The sequence below is a fragment of the Cebidichthys violaceus genome, unplaced genomic scaffold, assembly GCF_023349555.1.
Source record: "Cebidichthys violaceus isolate CVI_PGR_0920_01 unplaced genomic scaffold, fCebVio1.0.p SCAF_269, whole genome shotgun sequence".
NCBI lineage: Eukaryota > Metazoa > Chordata > Actinopteri > Perciformes > Stichaeidae > Cebidichthys > Cebidichthys violaceus.
In genome coordinates this window covers 1-12,500 of record NW_027176449.1, presented here as the reverse complement: position 1 = coordinate 12,500, position 12,500 = coordinate 1, and the positions used below count along the sequence as shown (strand labels likewise).

The window sequence follows — 12,500 nt, the reverse complement described above, 5'->3', positions numbered from 1 at the left end:
ATGAATGACGGTTGTGATATTAAATGTCTGTTATTATCATATTATATATGAGAGAGAATTCCACTGCAAACGGGAGTCTGGCAGAGAAGAAGCATTACATACTGTATATACGTGTGTGTGTATATGTATGTGTAAGTGTTAAAATCAGTCTCTTTGATGCTAACCGTTAAATTAAAACGTGATTTCTATTTGCAGACTCACAAGGTGATCCGTGTGCACTGTGTGTGTGTGTGTGTGTGAGCAGCAGAAGCTTGTTTCAAGGAGACATTTAAACACGTGTAATCTTAAAAGAACTAAAAGCAGCCACAAACAGAAGAAACTGATAACATGAGAGTGAATGGAAAAACAAGAGGGAGTGACGAGGAGGAGGAGGAGGAGGAGGAGGAGGAGGAGGAGGGTGCGTCAGTGATGGAAAGAGTCTGAATATCTGAGGACATCTGAGGACAACATGCTCACAACATCAACACGCTGATGTTTAGCCCTCCATCTCCCCTTTAGCGTGTTAGCATTACAGCTAGCTCCATATTACGCTTGGTGCAGATACATCGTTTAAAATGTCCTGCTTAGTGGACCTTGGTCACAAATGGATCCGTAATTGTTTAGCTTAGCATCCATGCTACGCTAAACAGGTCTCGACAAAACTTTAAATAACTTTTGCATCATTTATGATGGAGACAAGCTTTTTTTTTTTTACAGCTTCTGGTTCCGATACCGAAGACTCTTCGCTCACAAAACAACCTCACGATGACCTGGATGAAAAGGTATTACACCAGCAGACGGACCTGTGGATGTACACGAGTCCACCAGTGAGACCGGAGCAGAGACCCAGAGGACCAGAGGACCAGAGACCCAGAGGCCCAGAGGACCTGAGACCCAGAGGAGGTGCTGGTGTTCAGAGCTAATCTGCAGCAGCAGAGGGAGACGCTCCTGCAGGCCTGGAGCTCTAACAAAGGCTCCTCAGCATCACGTAAAGCTTCTCCCACAAAGCATTACTGCTCACATGTGAGCCTTTCTACAAACACACGCCTCGTCTTCAGGGGCCGGAGGCGGCAAACACACACAAACACACACCAAACACAGCGCTGCGCCGCGCGATAGCTCGTCTCGGCTCCTCTGTCCTAATGACTCCCTCTCTCCCCCCCCCCCCTCCCCCCCCCTCTCCTGGTAAGTGGGTGACGGTCTTTTAAAGAGCAGTCCTGAACCTTCTGATAGCGCGGAGCAAACAATGCACGCATTGGCTATGCTAGTGGGGACCGCTAGCGCCTCAGAATGACAACGAGGCGGAGGGGAGGATGCTACGGGTGAATTAGCATACTTCAAAGGAGGAGTTCACCAGGCCTCTCCCTTCCCCCCCCCCTCCTCCCCCCTCCTCCCCCCCTAAACAAACAAACTGAGAACAACAGAGCCGGTCGGCTCGTCTTTAGTCTTTACTCGAAAATGAAGATTTGTTTCTTATGGATTTGCATTTTAATAATTCAATTATTTACAGAAGGGCTAAGGGGGGGAGGAGGGGGGGGGGATGGGGGGTTTGAGCCTCGTCCCGAATGTTCAAACAGAATTCCGACATTCCAGCGGAGCTGCAAACAGCTGGTTCGAGGTGAACTTCAAGAGGAGCAGATCCACCTGATGTCTCCGGACTTAAACACAGAGCAGATGATGGCGGAGCGCCTCGGGCTGCTCCTCCTCTCCTCTTCTTCCTCCTCCTCCTCCTCTTCTTCCTCTTCCTCTTCTCACTCTTTCATTATTTCTGTGTGACGCAAACGCATAACTCACTTTCTGCGGGTTATGAAGATGTTTTTTCTTCTCTTTGTTCTGAGCTGGACACGGTCCAACAGGTCTCATCCAGCATCGTCGACATATTATGGTCTGTTTGACTCTAAATGTTCCATAATGTACTAAATGAACATCATGCTGTATTGAAGAAGACTGTAACTAGAGATTGAGACCATAATCTCATGTTTACAATGTTTACTGAGGGAATAAATCAAGAGAGAAGTAGAGTCATTTTAGACTAGACTTCTATACAACCAGAGGAGTCGCCCCCTGGGGACACTAGAGAGAATGCAGGTTTAACACATAACCGGACACGTGTTGCTGTGCTTTAGTAGTATTACGCACAAAAAATGAGTACGATATCACACAAGGACATATTGTCACCATCCCATAACCGTCACACTGTAAGTCGGGACTTACACACCCTTTAACAAACGAATGTAGAAATCAATAAACCATAACTCGTCTTTGTTTTAGTCAGCAGGGCGTCCGGCTGCTGTTCACGTCTCACTCTGGAGTTGTGCCTCCAGTGAGAGCGTTACATTCATAAAGACGTCTAATAATAAACCTCAGATCGTTCTCAGCTCTTTGGATAAACGGCTCTAAACGCTCAGCGAGATCTGTGTGTGTGAGTGTGTGTGTGTGAGTGTGTGTGTGTGTGTGTGTGTGTGCCGTCCATTCGACCTGAAGAATATTGCTTTATTAAATTGTAACGCTCTTTTGAGCAGCAACTATGTAAACAATCCCCCCCCCCCCCCCCCCCCCCGACCCCTCTGAGGTCTGCAGATTGAGGTCAGAGTGAACACTTGAAGGACGCTCCGTCTCTCCTCCTCACCTGTCCTTCTCTTCCCCAGCTTCCTGCTGTCACCCTCCCTCTCTCCCCCACCCCCCCCCACCCCCCCCCCCTGTGCTCATTTTCTCCCGTTAACCCCCGTTTCTCTCCCTCTTTCTCCCATTTCATATCAATCAAGACGTCCCGTTACTACTTCTCCTCCCTCCCTCCCCCCTTGTCACACCCAAATTCCTCGTCTTGTCAACGCAGCCCACACACACACACACACACACACACACACACACACACACACACACACTGAATCATCGCAGCACGGCCGGCTGCCGTCCCCTTTGAATGACTGCCCTTCATAGAAAGACAGATTGATGGATGAATGGGTGGGGGGGGTGGGGGTGAATAAACGGCTTGATGGGTGGATGAGTGTGTGTGTGTGTGTGTGTGTGCGTGTGTGCGTGTGGCTGAATATGTTGGATAAATGGGCGGGTTGAGTGGGTGACTCATGACATCCTGATCCGTTACACAAATCTGCAAATAGACTGAGATGAGATGAGCATTCATGCCATCTCCTCCCTCCTCCTCCCCCCCCCCCCCGTGTATTTACTTCCTGCAGCGTCAACTGTACCAACTGGAGTTTAACGTTTGAATACATATTTCATGATGTCTGCCGGAGAACTTTTAACACTTTACTGCTTCATATCGTCACAGGAGGGTCTGCTGAGTCATTTCACTGATTTGGGGAAACACCAAAGTTCATCAAGTAATCAATACACACACACACACACACACACACACACACACCAGAGCTGTTGAGTGTTAAACGATGAGGCGGATCCATATTATTGATACCTGATAGGCTTCAGAGTCTCTGCTCTTTAAAAAAGAAGCAGCGCTCGTATTATTTATTATTTATGAACTCACACGTTTAACCCTGACCCTGAATCCTCCTCCTCTCTTCACAGAACCTGTCGGCTCGTCAGGACTTGTAGAAAGTGTGAAACCTGAAGCCTGACAGTGGGAGAGTGTACCTGTGTCGACATGAACAGCCTGCTGTACACACACACACACACACACACACACACACACACACACACACCACCATGTGTGTGTGTGTGTGTGTGTGTACACACACCAGGGTTGGATTCTCAAAAGGTGACTTTGTTCCTGGCTCGCAGTCAAACACACACACACACACACACACACACACACACACACACACACACACACACACACACACACACACACACACACACACGGTGTGAAGTGGACCTGGTGGCGTTTTGACTGTGAGATTTAACATGTCAGCTCCTCTCGAGTCGTTCCATTGACCCGCTGTGTTTGTCTCCTGCTGACGCTTTAAAAGCTGTCGGCCAGGTGGAAGGGCTGTTTGTCCACACACACACACACACACACACACACACACACACACACACACACACACACAGTGACGTTTGAAGAGTCATGTCTCACGTCCTCTCGAGTCTGAAGTCACTCTGCTCTGCCGTTTGTACATTTTTCATAAACAATAAGTTGTGAAAAAAACACGCCGCGTTTTTAACATGTGAACGCGTCTTTCCGGTCCGAGGCGTCTTGAACACAACACCAGATATCAAGAGAGTATTTGTGAATTTTTTTTTGTAATTATCTTGGCCTGAAAAAAAAAAGAAAGAAAAAAAGAAAAGGCCCGCCACCCCCGCTCAGCTCGTCTCCAATGTCTCCATGGTTACTGGCTCCGGTGTTTGTGGCGAAGCAGGATTCTTCACGGCCGAGCGACTCGACATCATCGTGAAGATGACCTGCTGTAAAACACCTGGATCACTCTGCAGCACTCAGCAAGTAGTACTAGGCAGTAGTAGTACAAGTAAAAGTACAAGGCTCCGTCTTAACGCGGGGCGCATACAGCTTTTCACGAGCTAGTTAGCGTTAGCCGCTAGCAGCGCGGGCGGGCAGCGCAGTGCTACGTGGCGCTAACGGCTAACGGAGATCGCGTGGAGCTACATCATGATGCGTTCAAGCTCTATTCAGTAAAAAATGACTGTTGGGGCGAATTCATGTATTAAAGTGTTATCATGATGTGTTCAAATGTAATCCTGTAAAATGTAGAAATTCCTACTTCCTGACACTAAGCAGCAATATTATTTCCTAATAATCTGAATTGTGAGTTTTGTATGCAAACAACCAAAGTATATTAAAATAAGGTAAAAGGAAAACATTTATCATTTGGAGGATTTAAGGTTAAGTGCGTCTGTAGCTTTAAACCCTTAAAAAGTGGAATATGAGTTGACTTCTGACAGATCTTATTATTCTATGCAAAGTAATAAAATGGTTGTAAAACGTTGTCCCGTCTTACTTTCTCTTCTGTGTATTTACTCTTTCATTTGGCCAAAGTGTTTCTACTCGACTACTCGATCCGGAGTAAACGCCTCACTGGGCGTGGACCGGGTCGCAGCATGTGGCTCCAGTGAAGTGGAGTCACAATGAGGCTCACAGAAGGAGGGTTCTGGCGTGGCGGTGGAATTCCTCCACGGTCGACCGGGCGACTCACAGCGCCATTTGGCTCCGTGTCCGCCAGACTCACCAGCCAACGCAGAGGGGCTAATAAAGCTGTCCGCTGATCAGCAGCTAATGCCCCAGAACTAATGACTGCTCGGGCCACACTGGTTCTCCCTCCCAGATCAGTGGTGTGACACACACACACACACACACACACACACACACACACACACACACACACACACACACACACACACACACACACACACACACACACACACACACACGGCGGTGATGATATCTGCGTCTTACAGTCATATCTGCTGTAACTGGACCACAAGAGAAAAAAAAGTAGGAAGAGGAACATCAGGAAGTCAGTGGAGGCTGTAGCTACAAACTCAAAAAGAAGAAAAGTTTTAAACCCTCAAAGGCTTTATGGAGGAGGAGTTGGGTCAAGATACAATCCACGGAAGTTTACAGCAGTTAAAACAACGATACAGCGTACCCAAGTACTGATTACTAAACGTACGGGTCAATGGACCCCTGGGCCACAGCTTCTGAGAGAAGTTAATGATTTATTGTTCAGTATTCACAAAGAGACATACGATTACCACAGAGATGCAAAACTAGCAAAAGAGAGACGCAAGCAAGATGTAAAACTACTACAACAAGATACAAAACTACCACAACAAGATACAAACGACCACAACAAGATGCAAAACTACCACAACAAGATACAAAACGACCACAACAAGATGCAAAACTACCACAACAAGATACAAAACTACTACAACAAGATACAAAACTACTACAGCAAGATGCAAAACGACCACAACAAGATGCAAAACTACCACAACAAGATACAAAACTACTACAGCAAGATGCAAAACTACTACAACAAGATGCAAAACTACTACAGCAAGATGCAAAACTACTACAACAAGATGCAAAACTACTACAGCAAGATGCAAAACTACTATAGCGAGATGCAAAACTACTACAACAAGATGCAAAATGACCACAACAAAATGCAAAACTACTATAGCGAGATCCAACACTACTACAACAAGATGCAAAACTACCACAACAAGATGCAAAACTACTACCACAAGATGCAAAACTACCACAACAAGATGCAAAACTACTACCACAAGATCCAAAACTACTACAACAAGATACAAAACTACTACAACAAGATGCAAAACTACCACAACAAGATACAAAACGACTACAACAAGATGCAAAACAACCAAGATAAACACAATACGACCAAAAAGAGACACAAAACAGCTATGAATAGATGCAAAACTATCAAAAACGAGACACAAGACAACCACAAGGAGACACACCATGACTACTAAGAGATGCAAAACAAGACCAAAACACATCTAATATGTGTCTGTTGATCGTAGTTAGAAGAGCTGGGGCCCTTTATATGTCTGTGCCCAGGGGCCCAATGAGTTAAAGTGAGTCCATGAACGCACCCAACGAATAGGAACGTGGTCCCACATCCTACAGCACAAGTGTCAACGTTAACGTAAAGAAATACACAAAAACTAAACTGTGTTGACAGATAAACGTGAAAAGCAGAACGTTTGTGGACATTCCCTTTATCCTGAAAGCTTCTCACACCATCTGAGCATTTTGTGCTATTTTGGTGAACTCTGATGGGCGTAAACTTTGACAAAGTTCGACGCTCCACAGATGTTTTACATCTCAGATCAACCGTGGTGGTTTCTCTGTGTGTGTGTGTGTGTGTGTGTGTGGTGGGCTTGTTTCCTCCTTCCGTTAGCTCTGATCGCTAACCACAACGTTAAGTCCTCAGGTGTCTGAGTGACGGCCCGACAGGTGAGTGACGACGGCAGCTGGAGACTAAAAGCAGACCGGACCACTGGAGCCAGAGGGACCGTTTGGAATCACAGCTCACGGCGGGAGCTGCTGCAGATTGAGATCACACGAGAGCAGCCTGGACGCTCCGGTTACACATTCTCACCGGCCTCTATTTTAACGCCACGCTGACACCATGACAACAGCGACAGAGACTTCAACTCCAACCCCCCGGGCCCCGGTTCACACTCGTAGAGCGTCCGGCGGACGTCATCGCCCCAAAGCCTTTCAATAAAAAGAAGGTGTTTTCTGTCCGTTACCTCGGACCGAGAGCAGCAGCAGCGATGGCCCCGCCCACACCTTTTAAACACATGTGACTGCTTTCATTTCAAGAGTTCTGACCGACTCAAAGCGGTGCTTCAGTCATGAACTCGCAGCGACAGAACGGAAGCCAGAGAGAGAGACTAAGACTCTAAGGCGCCTAAAGCTCACCTCCCCATGTGATCAGGTGGGCTTACTCCACAACATGCCCACGTAGTTCTTCTTCTCCTCCTTCCAGAACAAGGAAATAGAAGGAAGGTGATCTCTGAGCTGTGGGGGAAAGATGAGAGTCATCCTGAGGAGGACACACGGGGGCGTTTTCATATCAGAGGAACTCAACCCTATTTTGGATGATATTGATTTCTGAAATAGAAAGTAGCTCAGACGTAGACAGAAGGTAGCGTGTTAGACTCCGGTCTGCCTTCTGACGAACATCTTGTTTAGCCGAGATGGAAATGAGATAAAAAAACAAAAGCTGTTGTTGTTTTTAAGAAGTGAGCAGCCTGGTGAGCAAAAGGGATCGGTGTCTTTTCCTTTCAACGATTAAACGGCTTGCTTAAAATGTCATGCGAGTTTTCAAACATTCACAATAAGAATATTTGTTCATGCGTTTGTGCACCGTCTACTTCCTGGAGTTGGTGTTTGTTCCTCGGGGGTCGTTTCACCGGACGCTCCAGAGGAGGAGGAGGCGGGGCTTAGTACCTCCATGTAGACGTTTCACCAACCCTCGGCCCGAAATAACCACTACTGCTGTGAACGTGTTGTGGAGGTCACCGCCAGAAAACGCCAGAAAATACCAGAAACGTCAGAAAACGCCAGAAAACGTCAGAAAAAGTCAGAAAACACAAGAAAAAGACAGAAAACGTCAGAAAACGCCAGAAAAACGCCAGAAAACGTTAGAAAAAGTCAGAAAATGTTAGAAAAAGTCAGAAAACGTCAATAAATGCCAGAAAAAGTCGTAAAAAGTCAGAAAACGGCAGAAAACGGCAGAAAATGTTAGAAAATGTCATAAAAAGTCATAAAAAGTAATAAATAGTCAGAAAACGTCAGAAAAAAGTCAGAAAACGCCAGAAAACGTAAGAAAACGCCAGAAAACGTAAGAAATTTTAGAAAAAGTCAGAAAAAGTCAGAAAAACGCTGTCCTGTCTGGGTTCATAACATCATGTGAGGCGCTGTATTCACTGTATCTATCCACGCATCGGCTGGTTTACTACAGCGCTATGAACACAATATATAATTTATATATATATGTTTATTTGCAATAAACAGACAAAGGACGATGACATAAGTGCATCATTTAAATGAATAAAGGTCCGGGCTCCTCCGGGTCGTCTCAGGTTAGAAGGACACTCAGCACATTTAAGGATTATATAAGCTTAAGTGGAGAGGAAAGAAACCAAGACACGACCAAAGCGGAGCTCCAGGGTTTCCTCACAAAACCACAGAACAGACCCATGGACTTTGTTTTCCTCCTCTAACACACAGCCCATGCAAAGTGTGTGTGTGTGTGTGTGTGTGTGTGTGTGTGTGTGTGTGTGTGTTCCAGCGTTCAATAGCTATTAAGCTGATCATCGCGTTGAAAAGATGGCTGCAGCGACGGCTCCAGTTAATCTGAACCTCTCAGCCTACAAGAACAGCTTTTACACTGAAGACTGAGGCGCCTTTCAGAGGCAGCTCTGCTGGTGTTGACCCTTTGATACATGACACACACACACACACACACACACACAACACAGTAGCACAGGATGCACACAGAATAGAGTACACACACACTCGCAAATGCACAGTGTTTACTCTAAAGGTTAGCACAGAGATCTCTTCTGTACAAACGATAGAGAACACTGGACCTCCTTTCATTGCGGTGAGGAGCATTTCTCACCTCTTTGTGTTATTACAGCTCTACTAGTACACAAAGAGATGACTCCAGTGTGTGTGTGTGTGTGTGTGTGTGTGTGTGTGTGTGTGTGTGTGTGTGTGCAAAACACAAGATGAGGTTATTTACTGCAAACTGTTTTGGACACTAATCTGCTTTTTAATCCTTTTTTTCACAAAGAACAGAACAGAAGCACCTCTGGTTCTGAAGAGTGAAGTCAAAGCTCCACGTGTTAAAGCTGCATTCTCTCTAGTGTCCACCAGGGGGCGACTCCTCTGGTTGTATAGAAGTCTAGTCTAAAATGACTCTACTTCTCTCTTGATTTATTCCCTCAGTAAACATTGTAAACATGAGTTTATGGTCTCAATCTCTAGTTTACAGTCTTCTTCAATACAGCATGATGTTCATTTAGTACATTATGCTCCATTTAGAGTCAAACAGACCATGAAGCAGGGATGATTTAGGGGGCGGGGCTACACAGTGATTGACAGGTCTCTCGGTGTCTCCTCTGCATTTCAAATATGGTCACTTCCGTTTATTGTTTGCAACGAATAACAAGCAAACTATTCTGTAAAACCTCAAACTAGCAACTAACTAAAATGAACTAAAAATAAACACACACACACACACACACACACACACACGCCCATCATCACCACCATCATCATCCTCACCACCATCAGTGGAGGTGGTTCCTGCTGCTGAAAGGGAAACAAACACAGTTCTCTGTGTAGAGGATTAAAGACGGCTCGTCTACAAAGCACACCAGTCGCATCAACATGACGCCTGTTCACACACACACACACACACACACACACACACACACACACACACGTTGTGTGTTCAGCTGCCGGGCCCATGGCGACGTCACCGAGGGTCAGAGACGCTGTGAGGAGGTATTGATTAGCGTCCGTAGGGGTGATGGAAAACAGGCGGGACCTCCGGGCCTCCTCTACGGGCTTCAGGTGGAGAACAATGGGACCGCTCCGAAACCCCCGGTACCGGGACAGTCGGGCCCTTTTAATGCAGTCAGGAGGGGGGGGGGGGACACTCGAGTGACTGGAGCTGGAGCTCACCAATGGAAGAAGAGCAAACCCAGCATGAAGTGAGTCTCTACCAGAACTCAGGAAAGGTCACAACTGCCTAAAAAAACCACCTCTACAGTCGAGCCTGAAGCCCTCCCGATGAAGAAGAGAGACCAAGAGAAGGGTTTTAATAAATCCCATGACATTGAAAGTGTCATGAAGCGCCTTGAGAGTTATAAAGTCAACATGTGATTGGTTCACTGGAGGACCTTAAACACAGCTGGAGCGATGACAGAGCCCCTCCACTCACTGTTCACGTTTCCAGGTTCTCTTTTAGAGACTTCATTCTCTCTCTCTCTCTCTCTCTCTCTCTCTCTCTCTTCGTCCCTCGGTCAAAAGGAGACGTACCCAGACCGCGGCAGGCTGTCAAACGTCTCCATGGCAAAGCATACGTGAGAGGAATCACGACGAAGGTGGGCGAGAGGAGAGAGAGAACATCCACCGGCACACACACACACACACACACACCACACACACGCACGACGCGCCTCACCTCCTCTCCTCGTTGGCTGCTGCCTTATGTTTGTTGTTTTTTTGTATTAAGCGTGTTGTGTTTAAGGACCGTGAAATCGTCCGACACATAGCGGGAGTTCACCGGAGCTCATCCTCCGCCCGCAGTGTGCTCATGATGAGGTTACGTGCGTCCATGCCACCCCACACGCACGCGCGCGCACGCGCGCACACACACACACACACACACACACACACACACACACACACACACACACACACACCTCCCCAACTTCGTACCCCTACTGGCGCACGAGCGCACGCAACAGCACGAGCGACACTACTAGAGGAAGATGGAAAATAGTGCCAAGAACAATGAGGTCACTTTGGGTGCACATTATTTTTTTCTTCAAGGGGGACACTGTCCTTTAACAGGACGCCAAAAATAAACCCAGAGACGGAGCGTGACGGTCCACGTTATTAAGAGGCCTCTCTCTCTCTCGCTCTCTCTCTCTCTCTCTCTCGCTCTCTCTCTCTCTCTCTCTCTCTCTCTCTCTCTCTCTCTCTCTCTCTCTCTCGGATGTCCTGGCCTGCTTTACAAATAAAAATAACAATGCACCTGTTCAGGTTTAGGGAGCCAGAGGAATGAGGCCTGGTGGGGCTTCAGCTGTCCAAAAAAAACGGCGGGGTAGGAAACAAGGCGAGGAGAGGAGAGGACGCGAGGGAGGGAGGATAGAAGGAAGGGTGAGCAGGGCGGAGGAGCGCGTGGTTAAAAGCGGCAGCCGGGGATAAGTAGCCCCAGCGAGCCCGCTAATAACACAGCGTAACGCTGCCTAAAAATACCCCCCCCCCCGACCCACAGAGCTGCTGCGCCGCTACCGCTGCGTGTACAACAAAAAAAAACCGTGGAGCCGAACCCGGATGTCAAAACCCACCGAATTCCACGCTAAACAGTCCTGACTCTCTCTCGTGTGTGTGTGTGTGTGTGTGTGTGTGTGTGTGTGTGTGTGTGTGTGTGCAGAGTAATATTGCAACAGTAGCCATTCGGTGTTTATTTAATCTCCCTTTGAACGTCCGCCCCCAGTCCGACGAGCAATTTCTCTTTCCAGCAACACAGCAGGCGGACAGAGCCCCCCCCCTAAAGAATACACGTTCAGGCCCGAGAAACACGCCACATATTCGGCTAAACAGAGACACACAGGGGCGGAATATACGGAGGTAAAAAAAAAAAAGAGAAGAAACTGACCGTGAAATCTCCTCCAGGTTTAATTCCCGTGGCGTAATTCAGGCCTAAATCCCTCTTCCCTTTCTGCCGCTGCCGCTGCTTCTTCCTCCGTACGGTGGAAAAAACAAGACGCCGGTGGCGACAGGGGAGCTCGGTTTTTTTCTTCCCTTCCTTCCCGTCCTCACGCACAGTCAAGCGGACAGAATATAGGCTCGCTGCTCGGTGTCAAATCCCTCCTTCTCTCGGTTCCCCCCCCCGACTGGCGACAGGGCTGGTGTCTCCGGTGGTCCAAAGTTAGTAGTCGCGGTGGGAAGGTGGGAAGCCTGATTCTCAACAGTAACAAAATATATATCTATATATAGATCTATCTATATATAGAATATCTATATCTATAGATATAGATATATATCAGATATGATACACATGGAATAGTGCCCTGGATTTGAAATTAAACCACAAAGCACAAAATCCTAAGTGGAACCGGGAAGAAAAAAAAAGGTTTTAGTGGTTAGAATTAAAAAAAATCAAAATAAAATCACTACTTGAAGAGCAGTAGTGGCCGCTTCACCGGCTGGAGAGAGAGAGGGTTTCTTTTTTTTTTTTTTTTTTTTGCTGATGTCGGACCTCAAAGCCTCCAACTGACACGTCCCGCACTCCCGAGGT

General features: G+C 47.1%; 1 protein-coding gene across 1 annotated transcript in view; it reads right to left on the bottom strand.

Annotated features, from left to right (window-relative positions):
- The window catches only part of LOC137880067 (dystroglycan 1-like), a 45,070-nt gene extending 32,576 nt beyond the window's left edge, over positions 1–12,494 (bottom strand). Inside the window, exon 1 of the mRNA XM_068721150.1 lies at positions 11,859–12,494. The gene's annotated coding sequence lies outside the window, so the exon portion shown is untranslated. The remainder of the gene's footprint in view (positions 1–11,858) is intronic.
- Positions 12,495–12,500: the final 6 nt, after the last annotated feature.